This window comes from Lithobates pipiens, unplaced genomic scaffold (assembly GCF_037356315.1).
Source record: "Lithobates pipiens isolate NorthernLeopardFrog02 unplaced genomic scaffold, aLitPip1_a1.2 Scaffold_27, whole genome shotgun sequence".
Taxonomy (NCBI): Eukaryota; Metazoa; Chordata; class Amphibia; order Anura; family Ranidae; genus Lithobates; species Lithobates pipiens.
Window position 1 is genome coordinate 132,062,345 of NW_027507788.1, and position 22,828 is coordinate 132,085,172.

General features: G+C 42.4%; 1 protein-coding gene across 2 annotated transcripts in view; it reads left to right on the top strand.

Annotated features, from left to right (window-relative positions):
• The first annotated feature begins 20,554 nt into the window (after positions 1-20,554).
• Positions 20,555-22,828, top strand: part of LOC143934131 (galactoside alpha-(1,2)-fucosyltransferase 2-like) — a 417,951-nt gene continuing 415,677 nt past the window's right edge. The window contains exon 1 of one of the 2 annotated variants that reach the window (XM_077457459.1): positions 20,555-20,618. The gene's annotated coding sequence lies outside the window, so the exon portion shown is untranslated. Of the gene's footprint in view, positions 20,619-20,841; positions 21,055-22,828 lie in introns of those variants that run through there. The other variant, XM_077457461.1, reaches the window with a different exon arrangement.

Sequence of the window (22,828 nt, forward strand, 5' to 3'; positions counted from 1 at the left end):
AAAAGGGAGGTGAAATGATTTGATACAGTAATGTAATCTGCAAGATTACAGTGTACTGTTATTTTTTTTGTACTTTTTGAATTTGCCGCCGAGCTCCAGCCCCATGAGCCACGGTGTTCACAGGGAATGGAGCCCGGAGCATCAGGCAGGGGACATTGCAGGATCCCGGTGACAAGGTAAGTAACCTGGACCAGGATTCTGCAATGCAATCCCGAGTGTGGCTCGGGGATGCCACTAATGGTGCTGGAATTTAACCACAAGCCACACCCGGGATTACAACCAGGGAGGTTAATTTATTTTATTTTAATTTCTTTCTTTGTCATGAAGCGACCCCCACTCATTCTGCACACCAGATTTAGCATTCTGCCCCTCTCCTTTTTTTCGAGATATGTTTTTCAGCCTGCAACCCCGAATTTGACCACAAGGGTTTTTAGACAAGTTCTAATGGCTGTTCATGTATCCATGTGTGGTATTATGTATGACACCCTTTGCCCTTGTACACACGGTCGAAGATTTCCGACGGAATGTGTCCTATCGGACCGTTTTGTTGGATATTCCGACTGTGTGTGGTCTCCATCGGACTGTTTCCGTCAGAATATCCGACTGACCAACTTTTCCAACTTGCCGGTAAAATTTTCCGACAAAATGCTCCGATCGAACATACTCCGATCATGTGTAGCCTACTCCGACGGACAAAGTGCCACACATGCTCAGATCAAATTCCTAGACCAAAGCTATTGGCTACTAGCCTGAACGTAGTCCCGTCGTAACGAAATAACGTCATCACGTTATGTACAATTGGATTTTCCGTCAACTTTGTCCGACCGTGTGTATGCAACATCACTTCCGGACCTCTTCCAGAATTAATCCGTCGGAATTACTCCGACTGATTTGGTTGTCGGAATCTCCGACCGTGTGTACAAGAGCTTTGATTGCTTCTGTATCTTGACCATCTTACTCCTCCCGTTGGATGGCTCCCTATCTTTGGAACTCTGGCACCTTAGAAATTTTATTTTCATAACCTTTTTTCTGTCAATGTATATATTTTTCTTGTATTGTTTTGCTTAAAAAAAAAAAGGCAATGGGGGTTGGTTTACTAAAACTGGAGAGTGCAAAATCTGGTACAGCTCTGCACAGAAACCAATCAGCTTCCAGGTTTTTTGTCAAAACTTTATTGAACAAGCAGACATTAGAAACTGATTCTATCATGCACAGCTACTGTATACTAGATTTTACAGTCTTCAGTTTTAGAAAATCACCCCCAATGTCTATTCATACTGCCATGTCCCTGTATGCTGACAGCAAGCAGTATGTCCATGGGGGGAATTCCATTATTTAGCCGTTTATTTTTCTCCATCATAACTGGCTCCTGGATTCCAGGTGGAAAGTCAAGGACTCCATGTTCCACTTGGTTTATTTAAACTGGAGAGAGAAGGTGGAATCCATTTGTGGTTTTAATTCTCTCTATATAGTCGTGAAAATATGCAGAACCCTTTATGATGGCCACAGCAGGTATGCAGATCCAGGAACTCTAATGCAGAAACATCGCCAACAGAGAACCCCAAGAGATTTAGGAAATTGCCTGGTGGCTTACTTCTCCAGTATTTTCAGTTGCGAGTGGGCTGAACCATTTTTTGTATTTTGTGGCATTCTGTCAGTTAATTCATATATCATTGGTTTAAGAACCACATCTACATCCATACCATCTATGCATTTTACAGTGGTGAGTAAACTGTTACAATGCCTTATTGCAGATTTGATCATTTCTCACCTCGTGTCATTTCCCTTGCCTCTCTTCACAATGAGGAATCCCCCGAAGACTTGAGGGATATACCAGAAGCAAACATTTGTGTGCTCAGGCTGGGAAATATAGAAATGTTATAGATTTACACAAAGTAACATGAAAGTAGGGTGTATTAGGGCTCATGCACATGGGCAAATTCACCCATGTAGCATGAATGTGTGAAGGCGGCCATATGCAAATATAAGGCCCTACTCTTGCATGTGGCACATGCAAGCAGATGTAACGTCCCGATTGCAGGTAGTGTGTTTTGGACATTGCCTCTGGCTGTGTAAGTCATTTTATGCAAGTAGTGATGCATAACTACATGCGGCCACCTTCACCCATTCATGCCTATGGTTGGCTCTACACAGCACAAGGAGCCCTCAAGCACTAAAATAAACCAATCTCTCTACACTATATGGGCAAATGCGTCCATGTACATGAGCCCCAAACAAATTTCTTTGGAGCCAAAACTATAAGCTTTTTTTAGTAGCCTTCGAATATAAACGTTAGTGTACATTCCAAAATGTTAAAAATTTGTAGTACTGATTTGATATCTTCAACATGCTGGTATTTTCTGTTGACTAATCATAGGAGTTTTCTAGGATTAGGCAATTGGCCCTAATAGGACACTCATTTGATTTTTAGTTCTTTGGGAAATTGTTAGATATTGGGGAAAACACTGTTTTAGCAGTATTGCTACATATTACACATGCAGATGTTTTACTGGAATGTTGAGATACTGACCTCTCCTTTGAATACCATCTCAAAGTCTTCTTGATTGCTGACCTTTTGGTATAAATATTCTGAGAGCTCCAAACATTTGTTGATCTGTTGTTCAAACCCTTCAGTGCCCTCTTTGAAAAATAAAGACATATCAAATCAATAACCTGTTTTTATTTGTCCTTAACTAAACACACAGGAGCTGGTGGTTTTGTAGCATTACTATTATTATGATCATTTTAGACATGTTTCATATAGAGGATTATTGCCGTTAAATTTCATTTCAGACCTTGTTTACACGTGCGTACCACAGTTTACACTTATGCAAGGGCTGTGTCTGCCTATATAGGGATATAAGCTGTGTCTAGGGCCATGTGGGTGTCAGGTTTGGAAAAGAGGCTGAAAAAAAAAAAAAAAAAAGAGGGCGCACCGGCCTTGTGCATTATCCTTTAAGTATGTATTTATTGAAGACCTAGAAAATAAAACTACTCACAAACGATCGTATAAAATCTTGCGGTAAGACAGTAAAAGTAGTCATCAAATAGCAGCATGGAATGGACAAACAGGACTCTCCAGAGGTGAGTGGTGCAACCTGAGAGTCCTGTTCATCCATTATTAGATGCCGCTATTTGATCACCTCTGCGTTTTTTATTTTTTGCGCTATAAACAAAAGAAGAGCGACAAGTTTGAAAAAAACATAATATTTTTTACTTTTTGCTATAATAAATATCCCAAATTTAAATAAAAAAACAACTAATGTTTTCCTCAGTTTTGGCCGATATGGATTCTTCTACATATTTTTGGTAAAAAAAAATCGCAATAAGCGTATGTTAATTGGTTTGCACAAAAGTTATAGCGCCTACAAAATAGGGGATAGATTTATGGAATTTTTATTAGTATTATTTTTTTACTAGTAATGGTTAGCGATCTTGCGATTTTTATCATGACTGTGACATTGCAGTGGACACATTGGACACTTTTGACACTATGTTTGGACCACTCTACAAACAGTTATACAGTGAACAGTGCTATCAAATATGCACTGATTACTGTACAAATGTCACTGGCATTAGGGGGCGATCAAGGGGTTAAATCTGTTACCTAGAGAGTGATTCTAACTGTAGGGGTAGGGGACTGCCTGGGTGAGGAGACCGATCGGTGTACCTATATACTAGGAACAAACGATCTGTCTCCTCTCCCCTGACAGGACATGCTCTGTAACAAGAGATCGCGAGTGCCCGTGGACATTGCGGCACACGCATCAGCTTCTCGTGATGCAGCGGGCACACACGCCCCCTATACCTCCGGGAATAGGCTCTGCCTCACCTGCCTCTCCTGACTGCACCTTCATAACCTATCATAACCTTAGGCTAGGCTCACACTATTGAGGATCCAGGAATGCAAGTAAATAGCCAAAATGACTGCTCTTAAGCAGATGCGAGTGAATTAATGGCAGTCCTATGCATGGGATAATGCAGTGCGTTTTCGACTGTGTGAAACCGCATGGTGCAAAAGAACAATGCAGTTCCATGCAGCTGTGTTTTATAAAAGGGTCAGGGATTTTTTTTCCCTGCAGGAAATGCAAGTACAGACGCCCATTCAAATGAATTGTTTTTGATGACTGCTCGAACCCCTCAAAAGCTCACTAATGTCATCATCATATTAATATTACTGTTATGGGTATGGTATGATTGGTCATCTCTGTCCCGAGGTGAGTAAAGTTTAGAAAACCATTGCGTTGCGCTTACCCCCGAAGGAGCCACTTGAAATGTTGCGTCTCCTGTTCCTATGCCCACAACTCTATGAACGCTAAACACTCTCTGACACACCTGGTTGGGCAGGGAATGTTTACTGCAGGTCATCTCATTGCGACCAAACTGTTATGTTGGTTCTTTCAAGGCAGTCTCCCTTTAAGAACTGATGCAGGCACTGATACTACATTTTTAAAAAACACTCTGTCTCTCTTTTAGAAAGATGTATTACAGGGTTGACCAGCAGCCTCTCACCACTGTGTCTCAGCAGGGGAATCTCCTTCAGTTCAATGGCAAAATGTACTCCAATCAGTGTCCTCAGTTTCTGGCTCTATCACGTACCTGGTAGCAAAGCACGAAATGATGAGGAAGGCCTCTCTTACACCTCTGACTTGGGGCCCCTGGTGCAGGCTGGCACGAGAGCCTGTAGCTCTTGCCAGTAGCAGAGCAGGTATCCATGCCAGGCAGGGGAGGTCATCAGTAGTCTTCAGTGAATCAGACAGGCTGGTAGACAGCTGAAAGATTGCAGACTGAAGCAGGCTGGTACTGGCGACAGCTGGCAGGTAAGGCATGTACTGGTAGCAGATTGTAGAATAGCAGGTACAGCAGGATGTGTCAGAAAGCAGGGTCAGGCAAGTCAGATCATAAACTGGCAGGACAGATCAGGTACAGAGGAGCACGCAATAGTGTGGTCTGGGTACAAGCTGGGCAATTGGTTTAATAGAAGCCAATGGAGCAGACAGAAGCAGAGGTCAAGGACAAGCCGGGGTTGGAGCAGACGGAGTTCAGAGAGTAGTAAGACAAGCCAGGATGGCTGCCATTAGGGTTCTCTGTCACTCAGGTCCCCCCACAGCCTCAGTTTCTCTGCAAGTCCTTCTTGTTCTGACTCTCCTCAGCCGAGGCAGGTTACAACACTCCACCTCTCAGAATCTAAAATTTGGTCTGTAGAAACGACACCTCCCACAATCCTCCACATTTCTCTGCGGAGTCTCTAGCAATCCACATCCTCAGTCTCCCACCTCCCAGGATGGTTTAAAACTCTGTCCCTAGATGGATTAAAACTGGCTACTATGCCTGTGTAAATGCCTCCCCTGCGGCACAGATATAGAGCCCTTTTCCTGCCAGAGCTGCAGACTGGGCTACAATTGTGATAGTCGGCTGTCCATTTTTGTCTACCAATTTTTAGAAGACAAGGATGCATTGAGTTCCACTGTAGAAAAATACCCGCTGGCCCTCTACTTTCTATTTTTCCTTTTTGGCTGGAAATATGTGAGACTATGTAATCTGTTCCATTGTTAAATGCTGGAAACACATTTCTTCATTACCTGACTCCAGGCACTCAGTATCCACACCCGTGTTATCACATATCATACCTGACTCCAGGCACTCAGTATCCACACCCATGTTATCACATATCATACCTGGCTCCAGGTACTCAGTATCCCCATCCTTGGCTTTACTAGCAGAGGTACTGTATGTTTTAGCTTTTTGAATCATTCCCTTTTCAGGTGACTTTTGCTTTGGCTTTTTTAAAAGTTTTTTGCATTTGTGAGCTTATATATAAAACTCAACAATTTACTGGGAGCATCGGAGTCAGCAATGTTTCCTTCTGAGAATACAGTATCTGTTTTTATCCATAACGAGTGGTGTTTTTGAAATGTGAAGGGCCCATATGTCCAGTAGCTTTGGGCAAATTCAGTTACTTGCCCATTTTCTTAGTTCATGAAAATTCCACATGTTTGAGTATTTTTTTATTTAACCACTTGTGCACTTAAACCCCCCTCCTGTCCAGACCAATTTTCAGCTTTCAGCGCTGATGCACTTTGAATGACAATTGCGTGGTCACCCAACACTGTACCCACTGTACCCAAATTCTTTTTTTCCCACAAATAGAGCTTTCTTTTGGTGGTATTTGATCACCTCTGCGTTTTTTATTTTTTGTTAAAAAAAATTACAAATACTGAATTAAAAAAAATATATATTTTTTTATATTTTGTTATAAAATTTTGCAAACAGGTTATTTTTCTTCTTCATTGATGCACGCTGATGAGGCGACAGTGATGGGCACCGATAGTTGGCAGTTATGGGCACTGATGGGTGGCAGTTATGGGAACTGATGGGTGGCAATAACGGGCACTGATTGACACCGGTTGGTTACATTGATATGCAAGCACTGCTTGGTGGCACTGATTGGCACCACTGCTGGGCATTGATAGGTGGCTCTTGTGGGCATTGATAGGTGGCACTTATGGACATTGATAGGTGGCACAGGTGGGTGATGTGGGCACTGGCAGGGGGTACTGGTGGCACAGATGAGGCAGAATTTCCTCTTTGGGACCGATATCCCTTGCAGATGGGCCTACGATCTGCTTTTTTTTCTCCTCGCGCTGTCATATGACGGCCTCCCGGAAATTCAGGTCCACAATGTGGCCGTCATTCGGCTATAGCATGGACGGCAAGAGGTTAAAGGATAACTCCACTTTCACGATGAAAAAAAATAGCAAATAAAGGAAAAAAATAATATAGCGTATACAATTGCGACACAAGTCATATTGTAATTGAATGTTATTAAAAATGACCTTTCCTGTTCAATCTTCAGCTACTGTAATGAATTTTTTAAAAATACATTGTAATATGGCTACATGGAGGTGTTTTGGGAACAGAATGTGTACTGAACACATCCAAGAAACATCATTTCCTGTTTGTGTGATTGGCTTACTGATTTTCCCAGAAGTCTACACTAAGATACAAGTCAGAATTCAGGCATCCCCTGCAACAAAAAATACATTTTTGGTGAGATTAATATATATATATATATATATATATATATATATATATATATATATACATACAGGAACATGTCTAAAGGGATGCAGGCCCAGCAGATTTCCTCATTAGAGTCCTGCAGCTACACACCTGATTCATAATTATGAATCCACTCCAATTAGTCTCACTTAGCACAGAGCCACAGAGGAACACACATGGATTTCTTAAAGCGGAGGTCCACCCTAAAATGGACCTCCGCTCATCGGAATCCCCCCCCCCTCCGGCGCCACAATCGGCACCTTTCAGGGGGGAGGGGGGTGCAGTTACCTGGATAATCCAGGTAACTGCACCCACTTCCGGGCTAGCTCTCTGCGGAACGGGGCGTACGTTCCGCCCCGTTCCGCAAGCGCCCGCCCCCTTCAGCAAGTGCCCCGCTGCCTGCTGGGAAACACACAGCTCCCAGAGGCAGCGGGGACCGTCCGGATTGCGCCGCGCGGCTCGCGCATGCGCAGTAGGGAACCGGGAAATGAAGCCGAAAGGCTCCATTTCCTGATTCCCATACCCAAGATGGCGGCGGGACCCGGCAGCCGAGCGAGCGATCGGCTTCGGGTGCCGACATCGCGGGCGCGCTGGACAGGTAAGTGTCACTATTTAAAAGTCAGCAGCTGCAGTATTTGTAGCTGCTGGCTTTTAAAAAAAAAAAAAAAAACGCGCAGTCCCGGTGGACAAAACAAAAGGTAAGAATCTGCAACAAAGGCTGTTATAAACTCTTGCAATGTACATAGATCACCCGGGGGGAGTGTTTTTTTTCTCAACAAAAGCGGAGTTCCGCTTTAAGTTATGCTTAGTTCAGTTGGAACTCTCTCCACAAGTTCTCAGCTCACAAACAAATACAAACATGGGTGGGAACTTTTAGGCAAAAAAAAAAACAAGGACAGATTTATACAAAAGATTTTATTTAAACATGATTAAAACATAAAAGAAAAGGAAAGTAAACCATAATGTGTACAAATTAGAACGAGTGTTGAAGTAAGTCTGCCATGAAGGCTATGAATCCCAATGTTGGTCCGAGCAGCACTTGCAAGGTCCCCCTCCTCAGCAAGGCACATGTACAGTTATATGTTGTAGTGGTGTAATAATCTGGTTGTGATGTATACGTAGAAAATTTAATGAAATCAAAAGGAGGGGCTTTGTGAAATATAAATGATTAAAAAGGTCTGAATTATTTTTTTTTTTTCACAATAATGTCTGAATTATAAATAGAATTAGTACATAGTGCCTCCAGCCATATATATATATATATATATATATATATATATATATATATATATATATATATATAAATAACCAATATGAATTTAGTTCAGACACTCGATGAGATAAACCACGGAAATCAACTTTCCTGAATTCTTTACGTTAGTGTGATTTCTTGCACTCAATTATACCATACACAGTACAATTTCAGAATACAAAACAGATGAATGTGTGGAAAAGGTTAGCAGATTAATTCACCCTATACAATGTAAATAATGACTATATAAAAACACTAGTAAAAAATACAATTACTACAATTTTGGAAGAAAAGAAAATTAGTAACGATACTTAATCTTTCTCACCACCTCTTCCAAAGAAAATGTTTGTGTTATGATGAGGTAAGATCAGGGCCGTCTTTAATATTGATTGGACCCTGGGCAAAACTTTTCTTGCCCCCCCCCCCCCCCCATGCAGTTTCGCTCTCCACATGCTCTGAGTCAATAAAAGCAGCTAAACTCAAAATCTGTTTACTGAATCAGATAAGGCAACTTTGCGATTAGTTGCCAGAGGTTACAGTGTATCATTACAGCACAAATTACGGCTCACTGGTTCGTCTCTGGCAGCCAGTGGTCAGCGATATAAAGGTCCTGTCTGTCAGATATTAGCAGTGGTCAATGAGCAGCAGCCTTCCCCATGTGATCAAGAAAGGTCTCTTCTTAGTGTCATCATCAAACTCTATACAATTTGAGACTACTGTCTGTATTGTCCACACCTTTTTCAGTATTGACAGTTTTCTGATTGACTAGTCAAATGTGGACAGTAATTGGTAATTCCTTACCTGTCCACTAGGTGTCATCTCAGTCTCAGGAATGAGAATCAGGCTGCCCTGTAAAATTTTATATGGGACTTTTAAATTGTTTTACTAGAGTTAATATGAGCCATATTGAAGGTAATATGATGGCTGCCTTTCTTTATAACTTATCTGGTGCATTGTGTTAATATCGGGCAATCTACTGGTTATAGGAAAATGGTATATATGTGGTTATCAGTCATAATGTAAATATCATTTATTCATCAATAACACTCTTTCCTCCATTATCTCGATAATATTTCGGCAAAAGTTCTATGGCATTCCATTTGTAGGAATATATAATGTCCTTTGTATTATGGTGTCTCATGAAATGACACTTGTGACCTGATATATGACAAACTTCTATATGACAATCTCCTCCTTTGAAGATAATTCGAAGACTTCCATTCTTAGTTTATTAAAACTTGCCTGATTAGCTTGCTGATCTTAGAGATCACTTGACTCCTTGAATATAACAATTCCAAGAAATTTAATTTTATATATGTATATATATATATATATATATATATATATATATATATATATATATACTGTATCTAACAAAAGTGAGTACACCCCTCACATCTTTGAAAATATTTTATTATATCTTTTCATGTAACAACACTGGAGAAATGACACTTTGCTACAATGTAAAGTAGTGAGTGTACAGCTTGTATAGCAGTGTAATTGGCTGTCCCCTCAAAATAACTTAAAACACAGCCATTAATGTCTAAACTGCCGGCACGAAAAGATATAAGAAAATATTTTCAAAAATGTGAGGGGGTGTACTCACTTTTGTGAGATATTGTGTGTGTGTATATATATATATATATATATATATATATATATATATATATATATATAAAACATAATATATGTGTGTGTTTCTTCTATATATTATGCAATTTTGGCTTGGTTTGTGACTGACCTCATTCGAGTGGTTCCACTATTGTCTGTATTCAAAGAGTAAACACTGGTTGCCTTTGAGAATCTTTTCAGCCTCAGAACAATAAGAGTGGTCAATTGTCTTGATGGGGCTAACAATACTCTTTTTGGTTTCTTGTGCAATGTTGTAATATTCCTCAGCCTTTGGCCCTTTATCAAATACATTTATTTGTTGATATACTGTAGATGTGAAATTTCCCCCAACATTGTACTTTTTGCTGTATGGTTACACAAGTTTGAGACCTTATTTGCAATTCTAAACTGGGTGAACGCAGTTGTTGGTGTTCAAAGTCAGTTCTGTGTATTTCAAGAGGTATTTCCTTATTCAGCTAATTTAAGTATCTCGGCTTAAATTTCTATTGTTCAAAAGCTTTTCCTGTCTTGGAAAGGTGTTTGAAGTTTTCCTCAAAACGTTCCATGGGTCACGTATTATTATATGATCTATAATTCTTCTATCAATGTATGAAATACAGGTTTGTTTGAAGTTTTCCAATGAACATCTATTCAGAGAAGGATTGGGAAAAAGTGCTGTGGGGAGATGAGACCATAATTGGCATTAAAGCGGGAGTCCACTGGGAGTTCCGACGTTTTTTTTTTTTTAAAAGCCAGCTGCTACAAATACTGCAGCTGCTGACTTTTAAAATAAGGACACTTACCCGCCCAGCGCGCCCACGATGTCGGCACCCGAAGCCGATCTCTCGATCGTCTCTCGGGTGCTGCCGCTGCCATCCTGGGTATGGGAATCAGGAAGTGGAGCCTTTCGGCTTCATTTCCCGGTTCCCTACTGCACATGCGCGAGTCGCGCTGCGCAATAAGGATGGCGGGTCCTGTGTGTTTCCCAGCAGGCAGCGGGGGACTTTCGGAAAGGGGCGTAGATTCACGCCCCTTTCCGCAGAGAGCTATCCCGGAAGTGGGTGCAGATACCTGTACTGTACAAGTACCTTCACCCCCCTCCCCCCTGAAAGGTGCCAATTGTGGCGCCGGAGGGGGGGAGGATTCCAATGAGCGGAAGGTCCACTTTAGGGTGGACCTCCGCTTTAACTCGACTCGCTCTGTTTGGAGGAAGAAAAAGGCAGACTATGACCATAAGAACACCATTCCTACAATAAAGCACAGATGTAGAAACATTATGCTTTGGAGCTGTTTCTCTGCTAAAGGTACAGGCTGACTTTGCCGCATTGAGGGGCCATTGGACGGGGCTGTGTAATGTAAAATCTTGGATGAGAACCTTCCCTCAGCTAGTACACTGAAGATGGGCTGTGAATGGGTCTTCCAACATGACAATGACACAAAACATACCACCAAGGCAACAAAGGAGTGGCTCAAGAAGAAGCACATTAAGGTCATGGAGTGGCCTAGCCAGTCTCCACCCCTAATCCTATAGAAAATGGACGGAGGGAGCTGAAACTTCGAGTTGCCAAGCGACAGCTGAGAAACCTTAAGGATTTAGAGAAGATATGTAAAGAAGAGTGGACCAAAATGCCTCCTGAGATGTCTGCACACCTGGTCACCAACTACAAGAAATGTCTTACCTCTGTGCTTGCCAACAAGGGTTTCTCCACCAAGTACTAAGTCATGTTTTGCTTGGGGATCAAATACTTATTTTACTCACTGAACTACAATTCAATTTATAACATTTATATTATGTGTTTGTTACGGATTTTTGGTTGACATTCTGCCTTTATCATTTAAAATACACGTTTGATAAAAATGATAGACCCTTCATTTCTTTTTTAAGTGAGCAAACTAACAAAATCTGCAAGGAAACAAATAATTATTTTCCCCAGTGTATGCTACACACAAGAAAGAAACATATAAAAATATGGACAGCCACGCAAGAAAGTCACTTTACATTAAAGAGAAATGGTTACTCCAAAAGAATTAATCTCCAGGACGGGGAAATGTGGCATATGAAGAACTTGCTGTCCCGATAATTTTTTTTTTACCTCCGCTTCACATAAAACTTGGATTGTTGAAAAACCTTGTGGAAGCAATGAACAAGAAAGGTGGAAGTTTTCAATATTTGAGAGAGATGTTTCCAAGAATAACTGATTCCAAGGTTAAAATATACGTGAAACCTCACCTTGTAAAACAACCCATTCAGTTTAAAATAGAAATTAAAGGCAAAACATTTGTATATAAATATAAAAAAGAATATAAATACCTTTTTACCCCTTTTTATAAATGATCACATAATTCTGCATTCAGCTGCATAAGGAGCTAATCATTGGAGGAGAGTGGGCTGAGTTCCCAGCACAGCCATAAAACTGACCACACTGTGCTCTTATGCCTAATGTGGTCAGTTTTTAGTAGGAAAGCAGAGGGGTTGGCCGGAACACCAGGTATCTCACATAAAGGAAGCAATACAAAGAGAACAGAGTACTGCATCTGGCATCTACAGAGCACCAAACTACAGTCAGATTGTTGACAATTTTGTATAGCATACAAGACCATGAAGTGCATGCAACATGTCAATGAAGATTTAATTTTCCGCATTCACATTTGGACTTTTTTCCTGAAGATGGTACAGTCAGTGATGTCAATTCTTATTCTTGTATCACGTTGATTCCGCAGAAAAGATATCTGTGTTCAGTTTGCAGTCTATTATAATCACACACGTTTTTCAGGAAGCAAAAATTGCTGTCCACTGTTGTAGTTTGATATATCATTTGGGGATGATAAACACTGCTAAATCCATAAAGCAGTGACCTTGCTCTTGCAACCAATAGTTTCAGCATTTTATTTGGGTACATAGTCAGGCAGTAGGCATCTGATTTTGTATTAAGCCCTGTGTTAAATGCCTATGCTTCTCAGCAGTCATGATGATGCACATATGCTACTAATATCATATCATTCAATACACTCTGTACTCAAGTGTGTGGACCAAATTAGACGGCTGTGTGCTCTACCCATCCAAAAATCTTTCTACAATATCCTAGGGCAAGCAGAAGCTTAGATCTCCGCATGTGTGGAGTTGCAAGTTCTGGTTTCATGAACAGGGAGATGGCTGATGGTGTTCAGATATACAGTATATGGCAAAGAATCTCTCAGTTTAAGCACATTTTTTGGACTAGGGTTTATTCAAGTTTATCACCAATGCAGGTGTCACAGTTTACTGTACACAGTACAATTTTGCAAATGCTAGACATACAGTATTTACAGTATATTGCTCCTAAATTCTTCAAAATGTATTATATGTACACACTGTGAGCCTGATAAATCTCAGTAAATTCTGGATTTACTGCTTTGCATGTCTGCTGAAGCAAGAACAAGTCACTACAGGGTTGCGTAAACCACTGTAGCCCATACACTACACTCTGTTTTTTTTTATTTGTTTGTTAATCCAGCAGGTTGAAGGAAAAACAAAACTGACTTCCCACACTTTCGAGGTGTATGGGGGATTCCTACCTGCTTTGTCTTTGCATTCTGACAGTGGAGAGATTTCCCACCATCAGAATACACTGATCAGCGCTGCAGTCTATAGTACACAGCTTTAACTGAGTAGCAAAAATCTGACAGGGTGGTTGGACAGATGAAGATTGACTTCTATTCATCCACATAGCCCACACATGGATCAAAATTCAGCCAGTTCCTGCTAAACTATGTATGTATGTAGCTTAAGTCAAGCATATTTCGAAACTTAAAATTAACATGAAATGCATTTTGAAACTGCCCAAATGCATACCCTGAAAAAAGGAGACTATAAACACTTATGAAATAAATGCTGCAATAAATATTATCCGAGGGTGGTTATGGATTCCCTCTATTTATTGCATATATGTATTAACTTGTCTATTGATATAGTTAACTAGTCTATTAAAACTCTGATAATGTTACTGTTGATAGCACAATGATATAAGGTTAGCTACGAAAACAAACACACTGCTTAGTAAAACAACATCTTATTTATTTCCCAAGAAAATAGGAAAATGCTAACATAAACACTAAAGGAAAATATTACAGAGCATATAACAAAAGAGCATCAAAGATACTTATCGCAAGGCTGTCTCCTAGATATTGTCTCGTCAGCTGGGCTCAAAATGGTAACAGAGAGCCATGCGGCACGAGATCCATATGCCGCTTTGCGCCTAAAGGTTGCACATCACCCTTCTTCAGACACGGCTCCTATGGAAAAGTCCATAAGTGTCTTAAAGTTTTGCACTTCCCAACATGTCTTCAAAAACAGTTTCCATTGGAACAGTCCGTAACTGTCTTAATGTGTTGTGCTTCTCAATGCGGTCTTAACGTGTTGTGCTTCCCAACATGTGCCGCTTTGCCACTGAGTGACACACCAACATCATTCTTCAGTGACAGCTTCCATGTCACTATTCTGTGTCTTCTCTTTTCTGGTATTTTCATTTTGTAATACAGGCAAGGGGTGTCCATTCACTCCCCAGCACACCCTCAGAGTAACATATTACCCAGATTTCAGATATAGATACACATATGTCACACTATACCATAACATAAATCAACCCATTACCATAATATATATATATATATATATATATATATATATATATATATATATATATATATATATATATATATATATATATGACCCATCAAATTCCGCATCCCGCTCCCAACCTCCTATAACTCTTTACTGTAAATACAGGTCGAGATTAGGTAGGATTGCTCACAAGGGCCTTTCCTAACACAATTTTGGCATGTCAGCGCTATTTCAGGCTCTGAATTGGCAGCAAAGCCTCTAACTTGTACGAAGAGACCTTACTGTCAATTCGTCCCTCAACTTGCATAGATAAATGGGAGACCCTTCTATATAAATATTGAGTCCAACAACACATAACAACTTGAATCATTGACAAAAATCACAAAATTTCATCCCAGTGCCTGAGTTTCAGAGACCATGCCCAGGGTATACCATGCACCTCCACTTATTGTTAGGTTCAAGGAACACCCTAGTTCCATGCCTAACGTTATATTGGTATCCTTTAGGACAAAGAAACAAACACGTCTATTCCCCAAATAATACTCAAGTGCTTCCTTCCCAGCAATGATCTCTCCATCCAGAACACAGTGTGAAATGTCTTCCCAACATTTCTCATTCACCACCGTGTGTTGAACTGGCATACAAAGGACATCATGGTCATGCCTCTGACAGAAGGAAATATCAACCTGCCTCCAGCTTCCATCCTCTCTGATCACATGTGGGTAATGTAGGCTCAGATGCCACAAGGTAGAATCCCCAGTCAGTAAGCCCAGTGATACCACCGAATATACAGACCGAGACTGCACTTCTGTATATGGGACCAATGAGGCAGCATAACACCTTTTACAATCCAAACTAGCCAATCCAGGCATTCGACCACCACTTTGGATTAGTGTAAGTGACGTGTTTCGGCAAAATCTTACTGAGCTGTGATGCTAAACCCTAAGGCCACTGCACCTCATACAGAGACTGTACAATCAGCTTGAAGTTGGTTGATACCTCTGCCTGCCCCTGACAGATTTCTGTCCTGTACCATCACACTCTCTACCAACCTTTCAACATGGTGGACAAAATCCTGAGCCACTTTAACCTTGGTATTTATGTGACTTTTTTGAATGTTATTAAGGATGCCACCAATCTCTCTGAGTAACAAAGCCCCACTTACTATCTGAAGCTATGGCTGAGAGTTTGTTCCTCAGGATACAGATGTCAACTTTATTAACTCCACCCATCCCATCTCCTATCCCCCCCCCCCAATATAGTGCTCAATACATCCCTCCTCTTTCGGTTACTCCTCAGAAATAAGCGTCCTGAATGACTTCTGTGCCGCACATCTCTGGGAGTAAGCCACTGGTACAATGACCACACTTGATTCAGTGTATACTCAGCACATATAGGGTAATAAGTTCTTATCAACCACTGTGAGATGTTGAAGGGCCATGTGGTGAAGGCATATTGTACCCTGGTATCCAGTGTTTGTTCCCCTTTCTCTAACGGAGCATGCTTCTGTGTGTATTCACTGCCATTACCTGTGCAAGGTTCCACCTTCTCAGGTGAGACATCAACCAAGCGTATCTCCCCCATATCCAGTTCTGGTGTCCCACATGTCCAGTAACTGAGAACCTCTCTGTAGGACTGCTAAGATTGAGACACCACCCCACAAGGAAATTTTCACCTCATTGATGTGTCACCCAGCACCCTCTAGTCTGGCCAACAGACACCTTACTATGCATAAGTGACAGCCTCCTGGGTACCTGCACCATTTTAATTCAGTTGCGTATATTACAGAATAGAAAACAGGAAGATTCTTTGAGAAAGCCAATCAGGGTGCAACGCATGAGTTGGGCAATGACGTCATCATGCTGGGCGGGATCAAGACGTTATCTTTGAGAACAGGTTTTGTAAATTTTATGCTATGCCTGTTTGTTATGCAATACATGTAAGTGCCATACCAATTTGTATGAATAAACATTTATGAAATGCTCTGCACTATTGAATGTCTGTGCTTTGCTTTTTTGCTGATCTGCACCTGCTTCTTAGGGATTGTGATCTGAGGTCCAGCACTTGGAGTGAATGAACATCTGAGCCATTGCATTAAAAAGCACATGTGACCCCATCTATGTACGTTGGGGTCCACAGTATCAGGTGTATAGATACCCAGAAAGTATGGTGAAGGGCACTGCAGTAGTGTGTTTCTATTTGAAGAAAGCAAACGGATTTAAAGACATTTTCCAGATTTTTATTTAGTGATTGTACAAAGATTGCACAGAGATTGTATGTTGTATTGGACTTCTATATGTACTACAAATATTAACTGATTTTTAAAATTTGTGCACAATTCTGAGGTGCAATATGTATGATTTAACGCACATGTATAAACGATTCTATGGATTATATTCTTTGATTGTTGTATTTGTGAGATTATTAATTATTTATTGCACGCCACTTTATGATCAATTAAGCTAAGAGGGTTTCATGAATATTTGGTTTAGTTTCCATTGCATCCATGGCAGCATACTATCCAACATTCAGATATCTCTGGTATAACTGCTCCAGAAAACAACTGAAGCATTAAACACGGATAACATATGAATACATGTGGATCTCTGCAAGAAAAATATGTAAAAGATGAACTGAATTAAGTTTACCTTTGGGATATCCTAAAGCCCCATATCGGACGGTGGTTCAACAGAAATCGGCCAACATTCGGTGTACGGCAGGCTGTCCGGCTTCTGTCGAAGGGGCGTGAACAAACAACATCTGCAGACCAGCATCTGATCAGCGCTGGCAGTAAATGGCTGCGAACGCAAACTCCCCCTGTCAGAACACAATAGTTTAGTGGGGAGATCCCTGTACTTACGTCAAATAGTCAGCACAGCGAGCTCCTCAGTTTTTGTTTTTCATTCAGCACGCTGGGTTGAACTGTAAAAAACTGATAGTGTGTACCTAGCATATCCAGTCCAGATCTTTGGAGGTCCAAAGAGTGAATCTTTAATCACAATCTGATGGCTGTTTAGCCAGCTCCCATCTTCAAAGTGAAAGTGATGCGGCAGCTCCATAGCTGCCGATCACTTTCACAGTGCCAGCAGGGTGGTGCCTTCCTCCTCCCATGGTTCCCAGGCTCCCCTGCGATTACCAGAGTCCAGGAACACAGCTGCCAGGCTAGGGGAGAGGGATTTCTATAAGACAGAGGCAAAACCATGCCTCGATCTCACATGCAAGCAATGAAACCAGAAGTGATGTCCTTTCTGGATTCAGATGCACCATTTCCTGGCCAGTACAGCCAGGAGTCACATCCAAACAAGCCCATATGTGCTTGGTTGGATGGTGTGAAGGGCAGGGGAGAGATTGGGGTCTATTAGACCCCCTAATGTCTCCATAACTAGATGCTGACTGCCGGCCGTCAAATGATGGGCAGGCGGCGCACCTATTGTGGTGGGAGGTCGTCATATGAAATCCTCCCGTTTAAACAGGGAATGGGCGCGATCGTGTGCGCGCATCCCTGTTCCTAAACTGTTATAGCTGAAAGGGTGGGCCAACTCAATATTGAGCCCTATGGACTAAGACTGTGGTGCCATTAAAGTTCACGTGTGAGTAAAGGTAGGTGCCCTAATTCTTTTGATAATATAGTGTATAGTCTCCTGTTGCCTTCTCCACAATACATAAACATCACTTGCATTAGGGAGAGTGAGGACCGCTCATGTGTCTTACAGAGTCCGTAGAGATCTCACCAATAGGGCCATCTGATTCCTCCTGGATTAAATTGTATTGTAACTGTACAGTACATGGCCTGGAGCTGAGTGAAACTAGGGGGGGGGGGGGCAGCATGACTGGGGCCTGCAGATGAGGCGGAGTATTAGTGGGTGATTTTGATATGCTTCAGTCTTCTTAGCAGATTGAACAGTTCAAGGCAGAGGGTGTGCCCTGTAGTGGGTATAGAGGAGGGGGGTGTTGGAAAAGTACAACAGAAAAGTTGTTTATAAACTGACTATATTCTGCATATGCATTATGCCTGTCTAAGCAGCAGGTGGCACTGTAGTATTATAGTGTATAGTTATGTTATCTATGATATAACAGGATGTTTGTCGATCCTCCCATTATGTACTTGGATGTTCCTTGTTCCTGTGTTCATGTTTCTCCATTCTGTAAAGCCATGCATTGATAAGCCGTATTACTGCATACAACAAACTTCCAGCATGATTTCAATACACTGCTAAAAGAGGGATCATGTCACAGCTCAGTCAGAGGTCATCACAGCACCAGATAGTTTTTTCCCACCCTCTCGCCCTTGTTTTTTTTGTTTGGGGGAGCCTCCTACTTTCTCAAGGTGCTAGGGTATTTGTAGTAGGTTTTTGGGTTTTATGTTAGCTTGCCATTCAATTTCTTGGTCCTTTTATTTTCTTGTCATAGCAGCAGGCAGGGGGTCTATTGGGTTTTTGAAGACGGTGCTGGTTAAATATCAATGGGAAATAGTGGGGTGGGCCCATCTGAAGTATGGGTGTCCCTTCCTAACAATATGGTGGTAACATTGGGGTATTAATTAGGTTGTATCTGGTAGTAAGTAAGTGGTTAATTGCCCCTGAGCCGGTGTAGTTGCGGCTGGGGGCCTTTGATTGAGTCGCAGATACAACCGGTTAATCGTGAGTATATAGGCCTTCAAAGACCTTAGACTGGGCAGTGGCGTCACTAGGGGGTGGCTTTTGGGGCTGGAGCCCTGAATCTGGGGCCCATAGTCCTGAGTCTCTGCAGGGGTCCCCAAGGGGAGGGGAGGCTCTCCGGTGTCCCTGATGTAAGTGGGGGACACTCTGGGGACCCTGATTTTAAGGGGGAGGCTCTCTGGGGACCCTGATTTAAGGGGGAGGCTCTATGGGGACCCTAATGTAAGGGGGGCTCTCTGGAAACCCTGATGTAAGTGGGAGACTCTCTGGGGACCCTGATGCAAGGAGGAGGCTCTCTGGGGACCCTGATGAAAAGGGGAGGCTCTCTGGGGACCCTGATTTAAGGGGGAGGCTCTATGGGGACCCTAATGTAAGGGGGGCTCCCTGGAAACCCTGATGTAAGTGGGGGGCTCTCTGGGGACCCTGATGCAAGGAGGAGGCTCTCTGGGGACCCTGATTTATGGGGGAGGTTCTATGGCGACCCTAATGTAAGGGGGCTCTCTGGAAACCCTGAAGTAAGTGGGGGGCTCTCTGGGGACTCTGATGCAAGGGGGAGCCTCTCTGGGGACTCTGATGTAAGGAGGAGGCTCTCTGGGGACCCTGATGTAAGGGGGGGCTCTCTGGGGACCCTGCTGTAAGGGAGGCTCTCTGGGGACCCTAATGTAAGTGGGGGGCTCTCTGGGGATATACACACACACACACCTATATTATTGTATATACACATGTATGCCTTTCTTTACTACACTGCTATGGGCTCTAGCCCCAGATCTTTTGTAGACCTAGCAACGCCCCTGAGAGCAGGCATAAGCGGAGGTTGTTTTTTTTTGTTATGCATTGACTGTATTATATGCATTAAATTTGTTTTCTTGTGAATGTTGTATTTAATGATTTGTAATAAAAGGCTGCTATGGCCATTCGACTCCAAATAAAATGTGTCGTCTGGTCATTTTGGAAGGAGGGATTGGTCAAGTGTTTAATGTTTTATAGATAATCGGAGCCTCTACACTCTGAAGGTCCCTCAGTCATGTGTGTTCTTATGCTGCGCAAACTGTTGGCGTTATATAAATCCTGTATAATAATAATAATAATAATAATAAGAGATATAAGAAACTGAAAGGTGGTTTAACTCTTTAGCATCTATCAAATCAACATTGTGTTTAGTGTTCCCTTCCTTCATTATATATCTAAATATATGCATTACAAGCATACATAATCAGATTTCCTGTAATTCTCCAGCTGCCATTTCCAGTGAACTCTGGATGGTCATCGCAGGGATATAAACAGTAAATGCGACCAGCTGTAATATCCAGAAAAGGAAAAGAACTAAGCCCTGTCCTGAACCGTTCATCACACCCACATTTGTTGTAAACCACACCCCAGCACTCCAAAGGTCTACGAATGAAGGCAATATCTCCATAGCCAGGGCAGCTGGAAGGTATGCTGGGCTTTGTAGCTCCTCATCACTTGCTGCTTTCCCATGCCTGTTGCAGATAACAGAGCAGGAAGCAGTGTTTTTGCTGTACAATAGTGCCTGCACACACATAAAAGGGATTGCATCCATCCCATTCTGTTTTGATGTCACTGGCAGCACTCTCACAATAGCTCAGAGAAGCGCACAGTCATTTCTTCACATTACAGCTGTTTACTGTGCATTAGGCATCTGAAGAGCTGTGCCAACATCACATATACTTTCCAGTACTGCCGGGTTCTGCTCGACTCTGCAGGGTTGGACGCACATATCAGGCGTTGTGAGACCCACGAAGGCTGCCTGGTGTCCGCATCGCACTGTGACATCTTGTACCCAAATGACAGGATCGCTTCAGGGACAGGCGTTAACCCTTGCAGCACATGAATGCATGAACAAATCAGAAGTATGTATGGATACTTGCCTAGCATTGTGATTTTACAGGAAACATCCCGGTGTACATTTCATGTCTGTAACTCTGCGACCGATAAAGATTTTGAGAACATTTCTATGCTGTGTGACTTATGTTGTTGTTTTTCTGTTAGTACATCAGGGTTGTATTTGTTTGATTTTGCTGGGCTGTACTTTGCTGGGATTTGGTGAGTAGTGCCTGTGGGCTTGTTAATATTCTGCTATACCTAGTAATACCTACAGATCATAGCACATTGCAATTAGAAGATGTGCACATAAGCCAGTAAAGTTTATGGCAGAAACTTGTAGTTGCACAGTATTGTAGGGCAGGGCAGTGAGAAAATAACACACGGTGTGTATCTAGTGTTGTTGGTGGTTGTGTTGTATGTACAGAAGTGTGGCCAATGACAAGTTTCTGTCCACAACTGTCTGTATATTACCCTGTAATGGAAATCAGGCAGATGTTTATGTGGTCTTAAAGCAGTAGGCAACCCTGGAGAGACAGAGATCTACCTGAACAACATGGGTGAGATCAGTGGCGTCACTAGGGTTGGTGTCACCTGGTGCAGTACAGCATGGTGTGTGGTTGATGGATGGATCATACCATGTCAGTATGTGGGGGGGAGGGGTTTGATTAAATATACCATGTCAGTATGTAGAGAGGCTGATGAATGGATTGTACCATGTTAGTATTTAGGGGTGATAGAATGTACCATATCAGTATGTAGGGGACTATGAATGGATTGTACCATGTCACTATGTGGGGGGGGGGGGTGATGGATGTAATGTACCATGTCATTATTTAGGGGTGCAGTAGAGGAAGTTTGAAATGTCCCATGTCTCAGTGATGTTTGGGTGGGGGGGGGGGGGGGGGGGGGTGGATGTCTCCACCTGGTGATAGAGGAGGAATTACACAGGACATACACTGACCTGTTGTCTCTCTCTCTCTCTCTCTGGTTTTCTCTCCGATCTCCAGCACCCAAGCAGTGGAAATTTTCATCCCATCCTCTCCACAAACAATTTGATCCTGAGTCTCCGCCTCCTGTCTCTACTTGATTCTCCCTATAGGTGTAGCGCCACCCCAGAAGGAGCCCCTTGGTATGTTTAGGGTTCTCTTTTTCTGTGTCTTAACCCCAAGAACAACCTCAGCCCCTCCGGCACACTTGGTTAAACAAAATCACTGCAATCACAAATGCAAAAGACACCAGACAGTATCAAAAGGAAACCAATATTTTACTAGAGATTCTTAAAGAAAATAAGAACACAAATGACTTAAACATTTATCTTTCAGTGGTAAACTCTTACACTGGGTAAATATTCAGAAGAATGTGCAAGGCAGAGAAATCACAATTTTAGTTAAACAATATTAACCACTTGCTGCCCGCCCTATAGGCGAATGACGGCTGCAAAGTGGTTTCAAAATCCTGACTGGGCGTCATATGACATCCTTTGCGGCGATCGTTGTTGCGGGGTGTCAGTCTGACCCCCCGCAACTACGTTCTCGGTAAAGAGTCTCCGACTGAGACTCTTTACCACGTCATCAGCCATGTCCAATCACGGCTGATCACAGTGTAAATAATAAGAGACGGTGATCGGCTTTTCCTCACTCGCGCCTGTCAGACACGAGTAGAGGTGAGCCGATCGGCTGCTCCTCTGACGGGAGGGGGGGGTCTGTGCTGATTGATTATCAGCTCAGCCCCCCCCCCCGAGGATGCCCACTCTGGACCACCAGGGACGCCCTCAGACCACCAGGGATGCCCAGCACCAGG